The following is a 24,325-nucleotide window of genomic DNA, read 5'->3' as shown; positions in this document are numbered from 1 at the left end:
ATTGCATTTGAGGGTACTTTTTGTGTGTGTGGCAAGAGAGCACGATTTAAATAGAAGAAATATTATTTAGAGTTAGTCATTACTATTAACACGATTACTAATAAGTCAAATGAAGCATTTACTGACTATCAAAATAAGACAAATAAAAAGTTATTATAATTCTGGGAGTGAAAGAATGTTGAAAGAGATGTTCTCACACTTTGCTAATAAAAGTGTGAAATGGTATAAGCTGTGGAAAACAATTTAGCAATAACTGTCAAAGGTCTTAAGAGCATTATCACCTAAATGAAACAATGCACTGTCATTTTACTGGTAAGAGTCATTGAAATGGGCTGGGCGCGGTGGCTCAAGCCTGTAATCCCAGCACTTTGGGAGGCCGATACGGGCGGATCACAAGGTCAGGAAATCGAGACCATCCTGGCTAACATGGTGAAACCCCGTCTCTACTAAAAAATAGAAAAAACTAGCTGGGCGAGGTGGCGAGCGCCTGTAGTCCCAGCTACTCGGGAGGCTGAGGCAGGAGAATGGTGGGAACCCGGGAGGCTGAGCTTGCAGTGAGCCGAGATCGCGCCACTGCACTCCAGCCTGGGTGACAGAGCGAGACTCCGTCTCAAAAAAAAAAAAAAAAAAAAAAAAAAAAAGAGTCATTGAAATGAAAACATATATATAGAGATATATAGGTAGATACACAAAATTGACACAGGTATAGAAAGTTACACAATCATATATGCTTTTTCAGAAAACTAATTAGTGCCATGATTTTGAAGATTAATTTAGGGGTGCCTATTAATTTCAAAGACAGCCTGATCATTTTATCAAGAAATTCTCCTGATTAGAATCTATTCCAAACCAAGATAAATGTACAAGTCTTTATCTGCCACATGTGTATAATAGAAAAAAATATATCCAACATAAATGTTGATCAATACAGAAAAAATAATTTATAGTACAGTCATACATTGAATGCATAAATCTTATTTTAATTTTTCAAATCACCCAAGAAAACAATAATATATTTTAGCAGGGTTTGGTGCGGGGGTCCAGGACAGTAGCTTCTGAAAACTTTTGCTATGCATTTTATATCTTTCTGAGTGTTTGGACTTTTGCAATTTTTGCATTATACATATACTGAATTTTTAAACAAATAATTTTAACTACATTAATTTTTTTCACTTGAAAGACAACTCTGTAACGGGACATTACACTAGTACCAAACTCACACACTTGTTGCAAAGATTATATGATGTGATCTGTGTTAAAAATGTCTTGTTCAAAGTAAGCGATTTTTAAAAATGATTATCAGTTAATGTAAATGTAATATATATTTTTTGGAGGTTGCTTCAAACTAATAGTTACAAAGGGAACTGGGTGTCTTATTGAGGTTTATATTTCACAGCGTGTTGCCAGTGAATCACCAATAAAAGTCACTCCTGGACTGACTGTTTACAACATTGACTCTTGCTCATATACTAGAATTACTAACCGAAATTCTTCTTATCTTTATGACAAGCTCCTAACTAAAATTTCTACAATCAAGTCAAAGTACAACAATCTTAACAATGCTTCCCAATTAGTTTAGAAGCATCTCTTAAATTAATAATTGGAGATTTCACATTCTGAACACTCACAAAAATGTCTATTCCATAAAAATATATCCCTAAATACTTGTTGAAATATTAGTACATTCTGCGTTCTACAAAAAAGCTTTCAGATTTTCCAAAATCTAAAATTTTGAAGTACAGATTCACAAAATTGTTAGAAGTGTTAAATGTGAATAGTTAATTGTAAATGAGGATACAACACAAAGACGACACAACACTGAGCTAATAAGGATTTGAGGGTGTAGCTCAAAAGTTTTATAGATCTATAGCTTATCAAAGTTAGACATAAGAACAGTTAAACACGTTTCACTGATAAAATATATGATGATCTCAATCAAATCTCATTATTTTGGGAAATAATATAATTTAAGAACATTTCATAGATTTTCTATTTCTATACTTAATATTTTTCTTTAAAATAATTATTTATGAAGAAATTCATTAGAAACTATATTTTTCATATATTGGGTTGGTTCAAAATAATTGCAGTTTTACCATTGTGGTTTTCATGGCAAAAACCGCAAGCTACCTTTGCACTAACCTACTACTTATATATAAATTTTAAATTCTAGCAATACTTTTGAGAAACTTTCAGTCAAATGAATACCTAAATAATCTGGAATCAGCAATTCCAGATGGTTTCATATACTGCTCTTACCTAACAAAAACCTGCAAATTGACTCCCTGGAAAACAACTTGATTAATGTGATCAAAAAAATATTTCTCTTACAAAGAAGACATTATAAAATAATATTGATAGTATTTTGGATTAAGTTCTTTTGCTCTGGGGATTGCCATTTTCAAATGCAACATAAAATAGGAGATCTAAATGCATTAATAAGCAGTATGCAATCTCAAAACAAACTTTATTAGAGTCAATTAGAATTCATCCAATATCTTTTCAACTTATCAATACGTTAACACAGCAAAACTAACTAGCGTCTTACCTAATTTTATTTTCAATAGTAACAACTATATGCTTCTTGCTCTAAAAAATTAAACTCTGTGTTCTACATACTTTTAAGATAAATGTGTACAATAAACCAAATTTACTTTTATTCTTCCTGATGCCAATTACCATTTTGTGCCACACTTTGGCAGAACTGGCTAATTTGAGGATAGATTTATTTATCCTCAACTGTATTTCTTATGGACGTAATTCTAATATCATTCTCTTACAAAAAATCTTTATCTAAAAATAAGTGTCCTTTTAGTCTATTGTGTAGATTTAACAAACTAAATGTTAGACCTTGAAAAAGTTCTATTCTCTTTCTCATTGAGGATGCCACTTTTGTTCATCTGTGTGACTCAGTTAATACAGGTAATGATGATTTTGCACAATAATATCCTAAATGACCTGTAGGCACATTTTATCCAAACGATGTTTGAGTTAACTGGCCATAAACTGTTCCTTACTTAATGAAGAAATTATTGAATTTTTGGCCTGGCGCAGTGGCTCACGCCTGTAATCCTGACACTTTGGGAGGCCGAGGCGGGCAGATCACCTGAGGTCAGGAGTTCGAGACCAGCCTGGCCAACATGGTGAAATCCTGTCTCTACTTAAAAAAATACAAAAACTGACTGGGTGTGGTGGCACAAGACTGTAATCCCAGCTACCCAGGAGGCTGAGGCAGGAGAATCACTGGAACCCGGGAGGCAAAGGCTGCAGTGAGACGAGATCACGCCACTGCACTCCAGCCTGGGAGACAGAGCGAGCCTCCATCTCAGAAAGAAAGAAAGAATGAAAGAAGAAAGAAAGAAAGAAGGAAAGAAGAAAGAAAGAAAGAAAGAAAGAAAGAAAGAAAGAAAGAAAGAAAGAAAGAAAGAAAGAAAGAAAGAAAGAAACTATTGAATTTTTATTTATTCTTCAATATTTACACACTAAACCTCACCTGAATATTCTAACAAAAATATCAGATACTCTAAGTTAATGTAACATCTTCATCTATAGTTGGTTAGCAATATTATTTATATCATTAGTCTTTCATGATGTAAAATCCCATGGTTAATATAAACAACTTTATCTTCATGTACATTTTAATTTGTATCCTAATATTTTTCAAAATTATTAAATAAATGTTTTCCTTTCCCTCTATATATGTAATATGCCATTTTCTGTGTCTATTAGAAAGTCAATATTCAACTTTAAAGTAGCAACAAGTTGAGTTCATGTTGGAGCCTTTCTTTGTATAGATTACATTGATGTTAAATTATTTCATGATGTGTTTATATCATATGATTTAATTGTTTATGTGGGGATCATAATATCAATACTATATTTGGTAATCTGAAACTTTCAGCTGAAATATTTTTTCTTATACATGTCACTATTCAAAAGTTAGGCATTATGTTCCATGGTAGTTCTCTAACATATGTGAGTGTGTGTACACACACATATACATATATAACATGTATGTTAAATATATACAATACAAATAAGTCTAAAAGGTCAGGCATAATAAGAAAATAAAAATGTTGTCTGATCTAATAAACTAGTAAGAAGAAAATGTCGGGGAGGAAGAATAGGAAGAGGAGAAGAATAGAAATAAAAATAAGAATGAGAATACGAATCAAGATGTTTTATAAAGAGAGTTAACTCAAGTGGCAGATAAGAAAGATGAAGTTTCTGGTTTGATTTTATAAGCTTTCAAACTCAATTTCATTACTTGTAAAATATATATATATACACATATATACACACACATATACATGTATATGTATTTATGTTTCTGTCACTGCTATCTTCTGTGACTATTATGAGAATCAGAGGAAGACATGCAAGTAAAAGTCAACAAACTTCAGGAACTGGAAAATTTGAATACATGATACAAGCAAGTATACAAAGAAAACTGATGTCTTACAAATCCAAGGGTTTGCAAGCAGATATTTTATATCAAACCCAACGGTGAGTAATGCTGATTTTACTCAGCATTATTTTCTTTTTGTTGTTGTTCTACAGTTAATTTTAAAACCTTGTTCAATATTGTAAGAAGCCAATATGATAAAAGAATGTACATCTATATGGGTGGTTGTATTAGTCCGTTTTTATGTTGCTGATAAAGACATACCTAAGACTAGGCAATTTACAAAATAAAGAGGTTTAATTTTAACATGGCTGAGGAAGCCTCACAATCATAGTGGAAGGCTAGGAGGAGCGAGTTACATCTTACATGGATGACAGCAAGCAGAGAGAGCTTGGGCAGGAAAACTCCCCGTTATAATGACCGTCAGATCTCGTGAGACTTACTATCATGAGAACAGCATGGGAAAGACCTGCCCCCATGATTCAATTACCCCTCACTGGGTCCCGGTGGGAATTCAAGATGAGATTTGGATCGGGAGACAGTCAAATCACATCAGTAGTATTTCAAAGCACTACTAGATGGATAAATGATAGATTCTTCCATAAATGTTGTTTGGATAACTGGATTGTCATCCAGAAAAAAAAAAAAAAAAGTTTGATTATCACTTCATGTCCTACAGCCTTGTAGTCAAATTTCATATTGATCAAAAATTAAACATAAGATATAGGACTATTAAAGTAACTAAGAAACATTAAAAGTTTGTATAAAACCTTTGTGGGAAATGCCATTTTATAATAAAACAAGACACAAAATCCAGAAGACACTAAAAAATTGATAAATTGTGTGACTTAAAATTTTAAAGAAAAAAAATCCTACATGAATAACATAAACATTTTTTCACGCAAAAAACAGAGGCTTTTTTTCTTATTTTAAACATAAATGTCAACGAAAGTTCAATTTTCAAAATGAACAAAGGAAAAGAACAGTCCAGAGACAAGGAAACTCAAATGACTCTTAAAATGTAAAACAAAATACTCAATCTGAGCCATAATATGTGAAATGTAAATTAAAACAAACTAAGAAGCAATAGCACTCTTAGTCTTCACCCAAATAACATTTTCCATTAAAATGAACCGGTGCTTCTTGGAGAAGTGGCTGACCTCAGACCTTGGTCCATAAATATGTAAGATGGGCTTAGAATTTTTCATTCTTAGAAAGCAAGGAAACTATTAAAACTATTAGGATTACATCACAAAGACTTAGATATCAACTTGAAGAGATACCTACTGGGAAAAGATAGGACAACCTTTTCATAATAAGAATAATAACTGCAACAGATTGAAATAAGCCTAAACAAGCCTAGGAATATAAAAAATTCAACGTTGGCAATATGTGCTGGAAATATTCTGTGAGGCCACATGAGAAAATGTCATATTATAATTAAATATCAAGTTCCGAGATTAAGAAAATAAATTCAGTATTTTAATTCTTTGAAAAAACAGCACAGGCAGTCTTCTTATGAATGTAATAATAGCTTTGGTATTGATTTTGATTCATTCGCTTTAAAATCACCTGTGTTTTATTGTTTTAAGTCAAATTTAATGTGATAGAAAATTCATCACATATGGCTAGTCAATCCCTACCTGAGTCACCAAATTAAACTGCCTTTAAATTTATAATTCATGTAGAAAATGATAGAGCCTTCTATAATAAATTACTTAAGTAGCTTACCTGGAATCTCTTTATATAAACAAAGTACACACTATTCAAAGCAGGCCCATATTTAAAAAGCAGAATAAAATAAAGTTGCATAGTAATTGACTTCATGGTCTAGATATCATAATTTCAATCACTTAATAAAATACCAAGAACTTTAATAAATGTGATTATGATTAGCTATTTTTTAACAGTTATGGACAGGCCTTTACTATTATAGATATTTTAGGAAAAATTTCACAGAAAACAATAGTAGTGATAAGCATTTATTCAGTGTAAACAGACAATTAGCTTATGATATTACCTACGCAATGCATGATAAGGCATAGCAAATCCAATTTGCATTTGGTTTACACCGTAACTGTCTCTTAGAAAAACATATATGCGATACATATTATAATTTAATATGACTAAATAATTATATATAATAAAAGTAGGCATTTATATATTTTAATATGTAAGATAAATAGGAGAATGCTAGAAATAAAATGAGTAAACATTTATGTATATACATTAAAAAATTTAACTGAAGGATGGAGGTAATTATTTAGACATTTAGACATGTCAAGGAAAGAACCATCTTGACTCCAAGTTAACTTTAAGATATGGATTTTTTCTTCTGTGTCTTTCCTGTCCACCTTCTCTGGGTTTGACTGCTCTGCTGTTATTCTGACCACACAGAATGGAACAGGAATCAGAATTCTTTTTTTAGAACAAAGATGCTTTTTATAAAACCATGAATATCTACTTTTCATGGGAAGGAAGTCATAGTCTCGTTTTAGTATGCAGATAGGCTTCGGAACAATTCCTCAGTTCTAAATTCCTTGTTCCCTTTTACTTGGATGCATTTGAAAACTCTTCAATCCTATGAGTGTTCCTATTGCTGACTGAGTCATACATGATCACAAAGGATCACAGTCCTGTGTGGAGAAGAAAGAAAGGAATTGCTGGTAAAAGAAAACATAAATCCGCCATCTGCACAGTAAGAACTGGACAGCTGCGAGGGAAAGGACGCTTTCTCTAACAGCCGATTTGTCATTCAGGCCAGGCTGGAACCATACAGCTCTCTTGGAGTTAAAAGTCTCAACAAAGGAAATTTTGGAAAATTAAGGTTAATGGGCAAAGTCTTTCATGATCATCAGAGGAGTCTAGGTTAAGAAGGGCTTTGTGGTCATTTCTCAGGGAGAGGAGAAAATGTACTTACATCATAGTGTACTATTCTTATACAGTTAAAGAAGAATTTTATTCCAAAATTATTTTCAAAGTTGATAACAATTAAATAATTATTTCTGATTTTATGATTTCAAGGCCACAGTGTAACCTGTTCTAATCTGTTACATACCTGAAATGGGAAACCCTGCTCTATGACAGTCTCCAGTGTGAGAGCATATTTTGCACTTTTCTTCTTGTTTCTGATTCCTCCTTTTATCAAAACACGAAAATTAGCTTATACTACAGCAGCAAAAGAGACATGATAATATCCTTAACATTTTTTTCTTTTCTTGCATGATATTATGGTGGCTTATACCTCTCTATCGACAGCAGAATAGAATAGAAATATGTAAAACTCGGAGGTAGGTAACTAGCACGTGGTTCTGCTTCACTAGAACTATATGATCAGTGGTAAAAGAATGTAGAATAAACACAGTATCTAACACCAGCTTTTCAACTCAATGTGCATTTCACTACTTTGTGCACAATATATGCTAATTCTGGTAGGTCCTGCAAACAATTTCTGCACTTTACAAGACACAAAATGATTTTTTCCTAAATATTTTCCTTTATTGCTTTATCACAAATATTTAATAGAAGTATCTACCTTCATGGTAATCCTCCAAAGAACATCACAGGGTAGAAACTGTGTTTTCTGGGCTCAACATAGGGAAGAATAATTACTATAATGAGTGCCTCAATGTGAAAAATCTCTATAATGAGGTACACAGTGTTATGAGAACATGAGAATGCAGGAGCCTATTTCTTGTCCTGGAGGTGGTAGGGTGGTCTGGTTTGGGAAGGGAGTGGTAATCTGGGATATTTTTCCTAAGGAAGAAAAGAACATACCAGTTGGCTAAGAGTTAATATTAGGGACATATTAGGGACAGAATATGGTATTGTGATAAGCATATTTCTTACTTGTTTATTGTGTTGTTACTACATCCTCATGGGACAGATAATTTTATCCTCATCTAAAGTTTCTTAGATTCAGAGATTTTAAGAAATTTATGCAAATTTGCAACCTACTAGCAGGCTGATCTTATTCCAAAAATTTTAAACCCTTCTCCTATAATGGGAAGACATTCTAGAAGGAGAACAAAGCTTCTCATTCAAGACTTAAATAAAAATTAGCTGGGCGTGGTGGTGCACGTCTGTAATCCCAGCTACTCAGGAGGCTGAGGCAGAGAGATTTGCTTGAACCTGGGAGGCGGAGGTTTCAGTGAGCTGAGATTGTGCCACTGCACTCCAGCCTGAGTGACAGAGCAAGACTCCGTCTCAAAAAAAAAAAGATAAAAGAGTCTGTAGGACAGCAGTGAGTAGCCCAGACTGATTATAACCAAACACATATAAGGAACGTTTAATGAGCAACAGGGAGAGGAGACTGAGAAGTTATATTACAGCCAGACTCTGAAGGACACCAGCTATCTGAGATACACCATTTGAACTCTTTACTCAGTATGCAATGGTAAACATGGTTGTTTTGAAGAGACTTATTGGATGGCAAGATTAATTTGACAGCAGAGACATTGTGAGATTAAAAAAGCATGTAAAAACAGTAAGGAAGCTAGAGATAGCAGTCAAAGATAATGATAGTTCTGGCAGGAGGAATAGAAAAAAAAATGGATTCGAAAAACAGTTTATGGATACAGCCAAAAGGATTTTGCTACTGATTCAACCTGGGGAAAAGTTAGGTTACAAGAGTTAGGTGTTAAGCCTGGATGAAAAGGAAAAAAGTAGAAGCATAGTAGAAATGAATGAAAGGACAGATTTTTAAGAAAACCTGATAACATTTCATATGGGGAATGTGATTTGCCAATTTGGATTTTTTTTTAAATAATGGCAGAAAATAATAAAAACTTGATATAGGATATCAAAATATATGTTAGCACTAAGATTCAGATTTGTGAACCAACATGCAATGCAATAGTTGATGCCACTGAAGAATTTAGAAAATAAGTACAAAAAAGAAAGATATGATGCTGCTGCTGCTGCAGCTGGGTCTGCCATTGATGTGACAATGATAGCTATGGTCATACAACATTTATTATTTGCCAAGTAGTATTCTAGGTGCTTTACTTACATTAAATTATTCCTCACAGCAATCCTATATGTGAGGTAAGCTCCATTTTATGGAGGAGGACATTGAGCCACCATCAGAAAGAGTAATCTGCCCCATGTTATACATCCAGCAAGAAACAGATTTTTAAGCCTACAGGTATGGATCTCCACACATATACACATGTGTGTTTGTATACAATTAATATCACCATTGTCATCAGTTTGGATTGCGTCCTTTCAGAGAGGAAAAGGTCTGCAAGATAATGTAAACTGGTGGTAGTGTTTTTTTGTTTTATTTTTTTTCCGAGAAAAAGACTATGATTGGGGTAATGTTCAATCAATACTTTCAATTTGTCCCTGTTCTTTGAATTCTTTACAAAGAGGAAGGCAAAAACTTGCATAACTATAAATGAATGAAGCAACATGATTACTTATAAATTAAATCTACATCTTATGGAGAAAAAAATGTAGAATGTACATAGATAAACCTGTAATTAATGATTTTTTCATAATTCAAATATTTGGAGATAACCACTATTGAAGATGTGTTAAATTCCTCTCCAGCCTTTACAGCAGCTTCATATCTTGCTCCAAAAATTCACATTATATTTGAGTTTTACTTAGAAGTCAAACAAATCATATTATGTTCTATTTCCATTTATTTAATTAATAAATACTTTTCAATCTCTTTTCAATATCCTGTGCTATGACATTTTGGATGCCAATCCTTTCCTTAGCCCCAGGGTTTGCTGATTTTTATTTAGACATCACTGGGCTGAAGAGATGTTTACCAGACTAAGTTTTGTTTGGAAACAAGGCAAGCAATTTTCTGTTTAACTACTCATTGTCCACTTGGCTCCTTTACTTTTTTACTCTCACATATTTAGCCAATGTAAATTTCTATTACCTCAACAGTGATTCAGCCACTTAAGGGATGGGAATCCTATGGAAAGTCTCCAAAGAAGAACACCATCAGCGAAGAGTTTACTTGCTTGTTATTTTTCTCTTTTCTTCTATGTTTGCTAAAGCTGCTACACTGGGGGTCAGGTTTTTGTTTGTGTGTTGTGTTGTGTTTCGCTTTGTCTTTACAGCCTTTTTTCCTACCACTTTATGTTTAGACCATCCTCTACATCATGTAGAGTTATGTTTTTTCACTTAGTCCCCTTCCTGATGTTCCTGGCAAGGAACTCTCCACCCTCCTGAGAGTTTACCAGAACTTCTATGCTCTCCATGAGGAAGCACTGCTCTGTCAAGTAGAATTATTTGAACTTTAGCACTTTCCTCTGTCTAATTCTGCAACATAGCTAATAAAATGTCCTTGGAATTTCTAGTACATTGTAGCAACTCTCCTTCCTAGTAACTTGTGTTGATGCAAGTAGACCAAGTTGTGAGGGTGTAGATATTAGGGACTGGGGAAACCAGAAGGGGAATACAGAGAGAAGAGACTGTCAGAACAGAGCCCCAGAGCTTGAGCAGCTCTGTGATGGTAAAGTCAGAACAAGTACGATAAGAATAGAGTAAGGCTGACACAGCAAAGAGACATCCAGTTACTGCCCATACTAACCATCAATTCAGGAAGAGACAGGGTAGTGGAGTACCTGTGTACAGGACCTTTCTGACATGGTGACAGGGTATTGGATTGAAGACGGGTCAAAACCAAAAGTAGGACCCCAAGGGTTGGATTAGAGTTCCTGAACAAAAATCTAAACCCTTGGAACATGAAAGAGCCCATTAGGTATCCACTTCTGATGGAAAAAGGGTAGAAAGTGAAAGTGTCATCACAATAACAAAGCATCAGTTATAAGAACTGGCATAGGTCACAACAGAATTACCGCAAGACAGACTAGATACTGCCTCCCCTGATATATTCAACCAAGGCTTTGTTAATTTGAGTTCAGCAAAGGTTTATTTGCACAGCCTGATAGATAGCCTATGATTGATTCCAAATCAGGGTTAAAATAAAAGCAGTTCACTAAAGACATTGTGTAAGAGATAAAAATTTACATGATGATTTATAAATGATTAGTGTGGAAGAGGAAACAAAGAGTAATTAGTCCAGAAATCTGGAAAGATCATCATATATACATTTATATTTATACATACATATATATACTTGCATATATGTGATTTTCAATATTGATTTTTAAAATTTAAAAAATATTGAAAGACTATTCAAACGTTTGAACATACCAGTCTTAAACTTAAAAGTCAACACAATACTCAATTCTATTCAGAAGCATCTTTTATTGATTTATATTAATTCAACAACTATTTAAAATTCTAGCAATTAATATTTATAAATAACTAGGCTATGTTAAATAATGTTAAGTAAAATAATGACCTGATATATATATGTATCTACATACATATATAATAAACATATATATGTTTATTACATGTTTTCAATGAATGATTTCAATGACTACTGCCAGCATTATGTTGAAGCATGAAAATATAGAGATAGAAATGACAGTCTCTTCTCTAGAGATACTAATTCAACATTAAGTTTTGTCTTAAGTACAATTAAAATCCAAATTAATCACTAATCATTGAAAGAATTAGCTTCATCTGATAGAGGTTGAGAAAAGCTTAATAGAGGAGATGATGTATGATCTGAGTCTTGATGGATGAGTTAGGATGTTCCAAACAGAGAACAAGGATAAGAGTTTTCCAAGTAAAGGAATCAGCATAGTGAATACATGGACAAATTAGGGAATGTACTGTCTTTGAAACACGGCACAACATTTCTCCTCTTTCTTTGGAGAGGAGAGTCATGAAGGAAGTGTAGGATCTGTCTCTTCCTCTTGTTTTGAGGTCCTCCCTCCTTTGTCAACCTGAATGTGCAGAGTTTTATTTATTAAAAGCATGGTTGTCTTACATTGTCTCTAGGAAATTACTTTATGGATAAATGTCCAGTAAGCATAGAAAATGTGATTATAGATTTCTATATAAAGATCAACTATGGGAATATGATTTTGGAGTCAGTCAACAGTGGGTAGATGTACCTATGTAAAGAAATAAGAATACCAAGGAAAGCACACAATGTTGGAAAACACAGACCAAGAACAGAATTCCTGCAATCATCAACATTTAAAAGGCTGGGAAGGCAGAATATTCAGCATTCTTTTTTTTTTTTTTTTTTTTTTTTTTTTTTTTTTTGAGACAGACTCTCATTCTGTCACCCAGGCTGGAGTACAGTGACTCAATCTTGGCTCACTGCAATCCCCGCCTCCGAGGTTCAAGTGATTCTCCTGCCTCAGCCCCCAGAGCAGCTGGGACTACAGGCACAGGTCAGCAAGCACGGCTAATTTTTGTGTTTTTAGTAGAGACAGGATTTTACCATGTTGGCCAGGCCGGTCTCAAACTCCTGACCTCAGGTGATCCTCCCGTTTTGGCCTCCCAAAGTGCTGGGATTACAGGGGCAAGCCACTGTGACCAGTCTCAGCATTTCAAAACTATGGGGAAAACATGCTCCTAAAAATGAAAAGGAGAAAGCTTCTATTTGAAAATTACTAATACTGTCAGATGCAGCAAGGAAGCAATGGAGGAAAATGAGTTAAGGAAGATATTTAGCAACTAGAAGGCTGTGGGTAACAATAACCAGTCCATTTCAACAAAGTGATAGATGCACCTTGAGTCGAAGAGTAAATGGAAGTTGAAGAAGCAAAGATAGCAAATACAAACTATTTGTTCAAGACATTTTAGAAAATGCTGGAGTCAATAAATCAGCTTATAGGTTGAGTAAGGTTGGGGCAAAATTTTTGTTTGTTTTACAATTTTTATTTTGAGAATAGAGAACTCTAAAACATTTTTATATGCTGGAAGGTAGAAGTGGAAAGAAAAGAAAAGGATATTTGGTGGATTAAAGTAATGAAGAAATGAAGAGATGTGATCAGGAGTGTAGTTGGGGCCGGGCACAGTGGCTTACGCCTGTAATTCCAGCACTCTGGGAGGCTGAGGTGGGCGTTTGGCCTGAGGTCAGGAGTTCAAGACAAGCCTGGACAACATGGTGAAATGCCATCTCTACTAAAAATACAAAAATTAGCCAGGCATGGTGGCGGGCACCTGTAATCCCAGCAACTTGGGAGGATGAGGCAGAAGAATCGCTTGAACCCAGGAGGCAGAGGTTGCAGTAAGCCGAGATCACACCATTGCATTCCAGCCTGGCCAACAAAAGGGAGACTTCATCTCAAAAAATAAATAAATAAAAAGAGTATAGGTGGAATAAATAATCTGAGAAAGAAGAGTGAGGGCTTCATCTGAGAAAGGGGGAAAGGTACCACCAAATATTTAAAATTAGAAGTGAAAGAGAGGAGGAAGTTATGGACTTTTACTTTATGGCCTCCATTTGCTTTTTTAAGTAGGAGATATTTCAAATGCTTTGAGTTAAAAAACTATGAAGGCAGCATTGGAGACTTAACATGAACAAAAGTAGCATCTTTGTACATTTACTACATTCCAGTCCCTAAGGCAGCTGCTTTCCCATTTATGATGTCAGAAAATCCATGCAACTTTGACAAGCTACTCATTAAAATGGAGTCTTAAGTTTACAGATGAGGAAACTGAAGCTGAACGTCGTTAAGTATTAACTCAGGGTTACACAGCTAGTGAGTAGCAGACTTTGGATTTGAAATTTCATCTGTTGCTCCTAAAGCCTGTATTCTTTCCACTACATTAATATACTCCCATCCACCCTCCAGAATAGGAGCAACTTGGACAATGCCAAGAGTTAATTAAGGGCTAAAATATATAGGCTCATCTGAATAACAGTGAAGGCATCCTACAATTGTCTCTAATGATATTCAGCAGTTTCAAACAGCAGTGGAGAAAACAAAAGGTTCAACTGAACCAAGGTTAATGAATTATAAAGGTGAATACACAGATACATAAAGAACCAAGTAGTTTGTGGGGGTGTTTTGTGAATATCACTGCAGTGAGGTCTCCCCTGTGTCAAAAGAAAGCAAAATCTGGGGGTATTGAAAGACTGAAAATGAGATGTCTACTGACAGCTGAGGATGAAGATCAAATTGAAAGAAAGAGTGGAAAAGCAGTGGAAGGTGTAGATTCACACAACAGATGTTGCTTAGACACAATTGTTACCAACGTTAAACTCTCCATGTGACCTTTCATAGCTTTACAAAATGCATCAATATAGTATGTAATTTGGGAAAGCAACACATTATAATGAAAATAACTTGGCCCTTGACCATGAAGCTCAAGTTCTTCCAGTACTGTATAGCATTAAGAAGTGACTTCATTTCTTACTTTCTTCATTTGTTAAATGAGAATAACAATTCCTCCCTTGTGAAAGTGTTATGAGTATCAACATAAACAAACAAAAACATCTGGCACAGAGTATGTACTTAATATGTATTAGCTCTATTTATTAAGATTCTTATTGGAATAATTTGATTCTTACAATAAGATTGTGAGATAGACAATATTACTTCACTACATGCTATTTTGGATTTAGTTGATGCCCTCTTAACTAATTCTACAAATGAGAAAATCGAGGATTAGAGAGAAAAACAAACTGTCCTGAGGAAATTGGACTAGGATGAGAGAACAGCTTGTTAATTTTGCTCCAGAATTTTATTCTATAAATAAAACTGAATCTATATATTGATCAATTAATCAATATAGACTGCAAAGTCTGTCAAATGGTTCAAATATGAGAATATGGGCAGACATATAAAACTCTATGCAACATTTTGGCTGTGACCAGTGGCTCACGCCTGTAATCCCAGCACTTTGGGAGGCCGAGGCAGGTGGATCACGAGGTCAGGAGATCGAGACCATCCTGGCCAATATGGTGAAACCCCGTCTCTACTAAAAATACAAAAGAAATTAGTCAGGCATGGTGGCGGGTGCCTGTAGTCCCAGCTACTCAGGAGGCCGAGGCAGGAAAATCGCTTGAACTCAGGAGGTGGAGGTTGCAGTGAACCGAGATCGCACCACTGCACTCCAGCCTGGGTGACAGACTGAGACTGTGTCTCAAAAAACAGCAACAACAACAACAACAACAAAGTCTATGCAACATTTTTCATCTTAGAGGAAGGAAGGCTATCACTGGAGAAAAGTGAAATATGAACACGGAAGCTTATTTATTTACTCCAAATGCAAAATAGAAAAGACATTTAGGAAGAGAGATAGAAACATTGGGGGCATATCTCTCATTAAAGATGCAGTTAGTATGGAAAATGCTGGAGAAGATAGGCCAGTAAACAAAGGCACAGTGGCCAAAGTGGTAAGTGCCATGCCAAATGATATTTTTCCAAGAGTAGGATAATAAAAAGATTTCTTTCTGTTTGAGGCTCATAATTGCTTTTTTTCAATTTCTAATAGGAAAATAATGTTAACACAATGAATTCTGTTTTTCTACTGAACTCATCCACTTCTCTTTTTTATCTTTCTCTGTCCAGCTGTTTAATCCACACACTCAAAATAAAGTTTCTGGACAAAATATCTATAACAATGTGGAATTTTGAAAGTTAACACAATAAATGAGTAAAATTAGAGTTGACTTATATTTAAAATAATTTCCATTTGGAAAGTAAAACCTGACAGAATTCATCTTGCCAGCCCGGAAAAAGCAAGTCATTTTAATCAAGCCAATATTTTAATTAGCCCACCAAATTTAACTCTAGGTACATCTGTTCCATATCATGTCCATGAATTAGCAATATAGTGTGTGACTGAATTTATAACTAATACAACTTGACTACACTAATAAAATTCAAGTTACTGTTAAGGAGTCAATGTATTACTTAATCACCTAATATTATCCAAATATCTTAGTAAACATATTCTTAAAAACAAAAAAAACTTCTGGCTGAGTATGGTGGCTCATGTCTATAAGCCCAGTGCTTTGGGAGGCTGAAGTGGGAGGATCCCTTGAGGCTAGGAGTCCAGGGCTACAGTGAGCTATGATCGTGCCACTACATTCAAGCCTGGGCGACAAAGTGAGACCCTATTCTAAAACAAAAACAAAACAAAACAAAAACCAAGAAAGTCCTACCAGGCTAGCATATTTTCTTCTTAGAGTCATTATTTCAACAAATGTGAAATATATCTTTAGAGTTACAGAATTTTAAGGTCTTCAGGTATATTTTTTCAAACTTTCTCCAGATCCTTTAAAGAAAATGTGAAAACTGAGTCTGATAACATTTCCAACCTAAAGCAGACTAATGTAGCTGCTACAAAACATCCATCATTACTCAGTAGCCACATAAAGGAAAGAAATCATCTAGTTGCAACAGTATCATAAATGCCAAAAGTGATGAACTAGGATGACATTAAGCTCTTAGTATGAGACACAAAAGTTCATACATAGAAAGCCTCAGATTTTTCTTGTAATTGACTTATTATGGGCACTGCCCCTTGTATCAAGAATTATGTTACAATTATGTCTCAAGGCTCAAAGATAGAAAAGTCAATAAAAATAGCTACTTTATATTAAGTACTTAATTTGCTACTGGCCAAGTACACACATATAACTTACATTTTAGGTTTGAATTTTTATACAATTAAATTTTATTTTTTTAAACATTTTATTTATTTATTTATTTATTTTTGAGACAGGTTCTGGCTCTGTCACCCAGGCGGGAGTGCAATGGCATAATCTCAGCTCACTGCAGCCTCCACCTTCTGGGCACAAGTGATCCTCCTACCTCAGGCTCCTGAGTAGCTGGGACTACAGGCATGCACCACCATGCCTAGCTAACTTTCGTATTTTTGGTAGAGACAGGGTTTCGCCATGGTGCTCAGGCTGGTCTCAAACTCCTGGGCTGGAGTAATCCTCTTGTCTTGGATTACAGGCATGAGCCACCACAACTAGCCTAATTTTTAGTCTGAATTTTAAAAATATTTTATGCTTAAAATATTTTATATTCTTTTTTTGTATTTAATTAATTTCTTACATATATAAATTTAATTTTCACTACTGCCTTTATGAAGACAATATTATTAAAAACCTCATAACAGATCTAGTTAAATTACAGAGACAAAATAAAAACCTGGGTATTCTTGAATCAAAAGCTTATACCATTAATCTCCACTCCCTTACACACTAATGAGGACTATACAGCACATCTTTTCTTTCAGACTTACCTTGATTGTCAAGAAGTTCAATATCATAATCAGAAAATGTTGGTTTTGTTCTCTTTCCCTGTTTCTGTTTTCCCACCCCCTCCTTATATATACACATAAATCAACTGCTCTCTTCTACTGTTTCCTCCCAATTTTATTTTGGCCCTGGTTTTAAATTTTCTGTTTTAAACGGCACAAAAGGGGGCCATATAGGAATTATCTTTCACTGATTATTTTCTGCATGCAGAGTATTGAATTGTATATGTTATACTTGCTCCCTCATAAAATCCCCCAACAAACCCGTTTGCAAATGTCAAACAGCTCTTAAATGACAAACTGAAGACTTCAGCTCAAAAGTGACCCAAAGCCTCAATAAGCCTATAAAAGGCACACAATTTTCTTGAGAATCAGAAAAAATAGAAATTAAGATCACAGTGTGATACTACTATGCAGCCATTAGAATGCTAGGAAAAAGACAAACAATGCTTAATGTGTGGCAAATGGAATACTTATATACCACTTGTGGGCACAAAATAGGTACAATGACTCAAAAACAGTTTAGTAGTATTTACTAATGTATCCTCTATGGCACAGCAATTCCACTACTGAAATATACTAACTGAAAACATACCCTTAAGTTCACCAAAAGATATGGATAAGAATGCTCATAGCAGCGTAATTACAGCACAATTGCTATAAACAATTAGAATGATCAGAAAAAGAGTGGGAAAGTAAATTGTGTTATATCCACGTAAAGAAATAAAATAGAATAATGAAAACACATGAACTAAAAGTACACACAATGTAGATCAATCTCTGTATAACTGTTGAGCAAAATAAGCCAACTGCACAAAAAATACATGGTGTATGATTCCATTACATAAAATTCTAAATGAGGCAAAACTAATCTATGATGATAGAAATCACAGCAGTGTTTATTTGGGGGGTAGTTATTGAAGGGGGACAACAGATTCTGGGGCACTGGTGTTCTATTTATTGATTTAGATGCTACTTAAACTGATGTGTTCAATTTTTGAAAAGAATCATAGGTTACAATTTTTTGTCGTATACTTTTCTTTATTCATTTTAAAAGTTAACAAAACAGGTGTACTTAACGAATGTCTCTGCTGTTTATGTTATGCTTAATTTATGTTTTAAAGACCAGAAAAGTAAAAACAAATACATATTATCATGTTACCACTAAACCTTTCCAAGAGTTGACAGAATCTATATAATTAAAAGAAAAAAGTTGTCAGGGGAGGAGGCAATATGCTTTGGTTGTGTTCTCACCCAAATCTCATCTCGAATTATAGCTCCCATAATCCCCACGAGTCGTGGGAGGAACCAGGTAGAGATAATTGAATCACTGGGGCAGTTTCCCCCATCCTGTTCTTGTGATAGTGAGTAAGTTCTCATGAGATCTGATGACTTCATAAGAGGCTTTTCCCCCTTTTCTCAGTATGTCTATTTCCTGCCATCATGTGAAGAAGGACATGTTTGCTTCCACTTCAACCATGATTGTAAATTTCCTGAGGCTTCCTCAGCCCTATGGAACTGTGAGTCAATTAATCCTCTTTCCTTTGTGAATTACCCAGTTTCAAGCAGTTCTTTATAGACTAATACAGGGGGATTTGCAAATTCCTTTTATAAACACTTTAACCAACTTAACTGAAAAAGTGTTTAAGAAAAAAAAAAGTACCTAATTTAACTAAATCTTTTACATATGATAATTAAGTCCTGAAAATTTTTAATTTAGACTTAGAATCTTGGATCTTTACATCAAGGCATAAATGTAACAAACCCATTCATTAATTCACACATTCACTCATTCCATAGTTATTTACTACTAGATTCCAAGCACTTAAGCGTTTTGAGGAGGTGCATATTCCTTCTAGTACTTGAGCAGCAAATGCAAATGCCTCTTAGGGCCAGGTGGAGATGGCAAACTGGCAAAGAGCCTGGGTGCAAGTGTGCATTGTGTGCTTGATGGAAACTGTGGAACATTGTTAAGCACATGTCCCATTGGAAAGTGGGGCTGCAACTACTTAGCACCAACTGGTTCTTTTTATGTGGGTCCATTGAAAATCACAATTTACTGTGTGAAACCAACCGGTTTTTAAATGTAGGCTCTTTGCAAGAAAACAAACAAGAAACACTGTCTGTGACAAACAAAGCACATCTGTGAGCTGAATTGGGCATATTGCTGCCAGTTTCTAACGTCTGATCAAACTAAAGAGACGTGAATGCTTGCTGGGTCGCAACCATGAGAAGCTCATTTGCCCTTTAAGTGCCAATTCACTCAAAGTACCACACTCATTCTCCTTCTTCTGGTTTGCTGTAGCCTCAGGATTAACAGTTTAAAGATAAATTGCTTAATTAAACACATTATGGTTTATTCTTACCGTGAAATACTAGGCAGGCATTTGAATGAATGAGATGGAATTATATCCATATGTGTATGTGTGTGTGTCTGTGTGTGTGTGTGTGTGTGTGTGTGTATGAATGTCCATGAAATATTTTGAGTGAAAATCAACAAAATCAGAATTAGGAGTGCCATGGAAGGGGTGGGCAAACGTTGACTTTGGAGCATTTCACTTTTCCTTATTTTGACTTCTTCCATGTATTTATATTTGTTCAAGTAGGGGGGAAAAAAAGCCCTCATAGCAGCACTCACTGCTCCCTGTGAATTTAGCCTCCTAGTTCTTTAATTAGTTACAGAGTTCTGGTTCAACATATGCCTCTCGCGCTCCCTCATTCCCTAGCGGCCACCAGCAAGGCTGCTCAGCAACATAAGCATCACGCTGTTTCTCTCTGGGCCTTCTCTTTGCTCACAGGCACATGGTGCTAGAGAGTGGGGTTTCTTACTGACTGCCTCACACACAGGGAGCAGGCAAAAGAGTGATCCATAAGTGACGTTTGTCAAGAAGTCTACCTTTCCAATAGCTTTCATATAATCATTTTCAGACAAAAATTAGCACAGGGAATCCTCTTTTCCTTCCCATCAGAAAATTATTTAACCAGCTTTCACTAATAAGATTGACAGGAGAGGAAGGCCAGAAGGAACAATCCCCCTCTTCGGAAACATTTTTAAATAACCTTGGGCATTTTAAAATCACAAAAATAATAGACTGCAAGCTTCTGGAGAAAGTGTCAGGCTCACCTTTTAATGCCCCGGGGAACATAACAGTGCCTTTTCTATTAGCTACACTGAAAAGTATCTTTTGATTTCAGTAAAGAAAGCAGAAGAAACAATGTAGAAAATGGCATACTCCAATGGATAAAATGCATAATTTCTTTTAAAGTATTGGTTTCCACTGAATTCTTCTAATGCTAATTTATATATATATATTTGTATATTTTTTATATTATATATTTTTATATAAATGTATATTTTATATATTATATATACTATTTATATATTTTTATGTTTATATATATCTATATATTTGAGATGGAGTCTTGCTCTGTAACCCAGACTGGAATGCAGTGGTGCAATCTTGGCGCACTGTAAACTCCGCCTCCCAGGTTCAAGCAATTCTCATGCCTCAGCCTCCGGAATAGCTGGGATTACAGGGGCCTGCCACGAAGACTGGCTAATTTTTTTGTATTCCTAGTAGAGATGGGGTTTCACCACGTTGGTCAGTCTAGTCTCAAACTCCTGAAGTGCTGGAATTACAGGCATGAGCTGGATATTTATCGGATAGCTACTACGTTAGTGTAAATAATTTTCTCTTTCACATTTAACTTTCAATATCAAATCCAATGCATAAAATACTCCCATTTCTCCTACTGAAAAAAAAAAATCATTGTCAGGTAATCTCCCTTTTTATGACCCTTAATCTCCATTACTTTTCTAGCAAAAGTCAAAACAAAACAAACAAAACCATATACAGTAATTAGTCTGCAGAATGAAACTCTCATAGACTGAGACCAAAACAAAACGTATCCTGACTTCATAGGGGGTACTCATTACCTTCTAATCACTTATTCGAAATGAGAATATTAAAAATTACCATAATTTTAAAATCAGTAAAACATTTCTATGTATTATTTTCAATAAATGGATCAATAAATTACAGACCAGAGTCATTCTTCACATCATGTGACCAATAATGTTTATAAAAATATCTTGGTACAAATTATAAACTGGACATTTTTGTTAACTAAAGTCTAGTTTAGTATATAAAAATTATCTGAAAGTATAAATGTTATAAAAAGTAATGTAAATTTTCATATATTTATTCTATTGAATTGGCTATTACCCACTCTAGATTTTTACAAATTATTTTAAAATGATTATCTTTAATATTTTTACTTACTATTAAGACAATTTTGATAAACAAGCAGTAATAAACAGATACAACAGAACTTCATTAAAATAACAAATTTGGAAATCTTTAGAATTTCAGGGGTTTAGAATTGGGTACAGGAAGAATTGATATTAAAGAAAATGGTTTGTGAAATTAAGATATGCATATTTCTTTGTGAAAGGACAAAGAATATTAAATGCATGGCTATAATGATCACAGTTGTGAAAGAGAAAAGACATATTTCAGTCACATAATGGGTGAACCTCAAAAACTTACAAGTTTTGCTGAATATCCCAATGAATTTTTTACTTTGTACTATAAACAGAACCAAAACAAAGTTAAGAAACAAACATTAATAAAATACTTTTGAGGAAAACATCTGATTTTAAAATTCATGTATTTGTAGCATGTATGTTTTAATTTACTTGGAATAATAATCATTGCCTAAAAATGTATTTTCAATAGTTACTTAAAATATGGAGTTCAAGCTTTCAGGGACCAATGAGATAACATATAACACATATGACTTTAAAAGGCAAGAACATTGTTTTGTCTAAATAGCAATGTCTTGCTGTCATTATACAAAATATTTAACTACAGAATACAAGCAACTAGAAAAAGACATATTTCCAGTCTATAACATTTAACTGTGGACTACCTTGTAAAAACATTATTTGTGTAAAGTGTCTAACATATTTTCACAGAGATTTGTACTCTCAGAGGTATATGTATAACCCTTATGATTATCCAAATAGCGCACTGCTACTTTCTGCACTAGAGGAAACTTTTATCAAAACCATATACTGAAAATCATAGAGAACACTGTTAGATGCAAAATATATTTGCATGACTAATTTAGTCTGCATACTTAATATAAATATGCTGTAAATATAGACTGAGAAAAGATACTGTACACTGTTAAAATATGGCAGCAGTCTATATTCAAATGCTTATGCTCTCAAGGACAATCAAATTTTCCCAGGTTTGGGCAGAAAAATTCTGGAGACAGCCCACACTTTCATCCCTTAATCTTTGCAAGGAGGAATGCAGTTTTCTTTTAAGAGGAGCACTACAAAGTTCAAAAAAAAAAAACCAGCTTCATTACTCATCCTTCATTCTGGGCCTATGCCTTGCCTCTCCCAGAAACATTTTCTAAAAACACCTGTATTAATGCAACCTTTCTTTCACATGTAAGATATGGAAAGAATACTGTGGTAGGTAGAATGCTTATGGTGTTCAAGAATCCCACTCTCAAATATAGCTGTACTATACAATCCCCTTCCTCTGGGTGTAGGCCCACCTGTGAATATGGTAAGAAATCACTCCTTATACTACTTTATATGGCAAACATGATGGGATAGTCATTGTCATGATGAAGCTGTGTTGTATGATTCCCTCTTAGTAAACTGAACAGAAAGATTTGCCTGCTGGCCTAGAAGAAGTATGCAGCCATGTTATGACAGGGCCGCATGGCAAGGAACTGCACGTGGTCCCTAGAAGCTGACAGCAGGCCCTGGTTGACAGCCATCTAGAAAATGATGACCTTGGTCTTACAACTGCAAGGAAATGAATTCTGCCAATAACCTCATGAACTTGGAATACGACCCTGAGCTCCAGAAAGATTGCAGCACCTTGATTTCAGCCTTGGGAGACCTTTAGCAGAGAGGCCAACTAAACAGTGCCTGGACTCTCTTGTCCCATAGAAACTGTGAGATCATAAGTGTGTGAAGCTGTGTTTTAATCAGCTACATTTTTGGTAATTTGTTTGCAAGAAAGAAAACTAATACAAATAGTAACATGCTAATATTATTGTGTTAAAGTCTTCTCATTCTTAAGAGAAATGTTGGCTATTAAGTAATAAAAACCATCTTAATTTTGTAAGATGCCAAGGTCTCTGCCAATTATCTAGAAATATGTGCTTTATACCTGAAACTCTCTTTCTTATTGTCTGAGCATCTACATTCAACACATAATTTCTGTTTTCTTTGAGACATGAGTAAAATCAGAGGTAGACATAAACCTGTAGTAGTTTATATTTGTATCACCTGTTACTGTTTAAAAAGTACTCTCAGACTTTTGAGAGAATAGCAGCAGGGACATTCATTTAATTCTCCATGAAATCCCCCCATAAAAATAGAGGGATTAAGTAGGGTGCAAAATCAAAAGCTCATCAACAACGCCTGTAGCAAAAAATAAATAATTTAAGTTTTCCCTATCTGCTATTCTAAGAAAAATCTTCTTTCAGCATTCTTACACTTTTTATGTTCTTCTCTATATTTATTTTCTTTAACGATTGTTTATTTCATTTATTTATTTATTTATTTATTTATTTATTTATTTATTTATTTATTTTTGAGTCTGAGTCTCGCTCTTGTTGCCCAGGCTGAAGTGCAGTAGTGCGATCTTGGCTCACTGTAACCTCCGCCTCCCAGGGTCAAGTAATTCTGCCTCAGCCTCCCGAGTAGTCAAGATTACAGGTGCCGGCCACTATGTCTGGCTAATTTTTGTATTTTTAGTAGAGACAGGGTTTCAC

General features: G+C 34.6%; 1 protein-coding gene across 3 annotated transcripts in view; it reads right to left on the bottom strand.

Annotated features, from left to right (window-relative positions):
• The window catches only part of SEMA3E (semaphorin 3E), a 296,986-nt gene that overhangs the window by 70,017 nt on the left and 202,644 nt on the right, over positions 1-24,325 (bottom strand). The window lies entirely within an intron of this gene.

This window comes from Macaca fascicularis, chromosome 3 (assembly GCF_037993035.2).
Source record: "Macaca fascicularis isolate 582-1 chromosome 3, T2T-MFA8v1.1".
Classification (NCBI taxonomy): Eukaryota; Metazoa; Chordata; class Mammalia; order Primates; family Cercopithecidae; genus Macaca; species Macaca fascicularis.
This window is presented reverse-complemented; position numbering and strand designations above follow the sequence as displayed.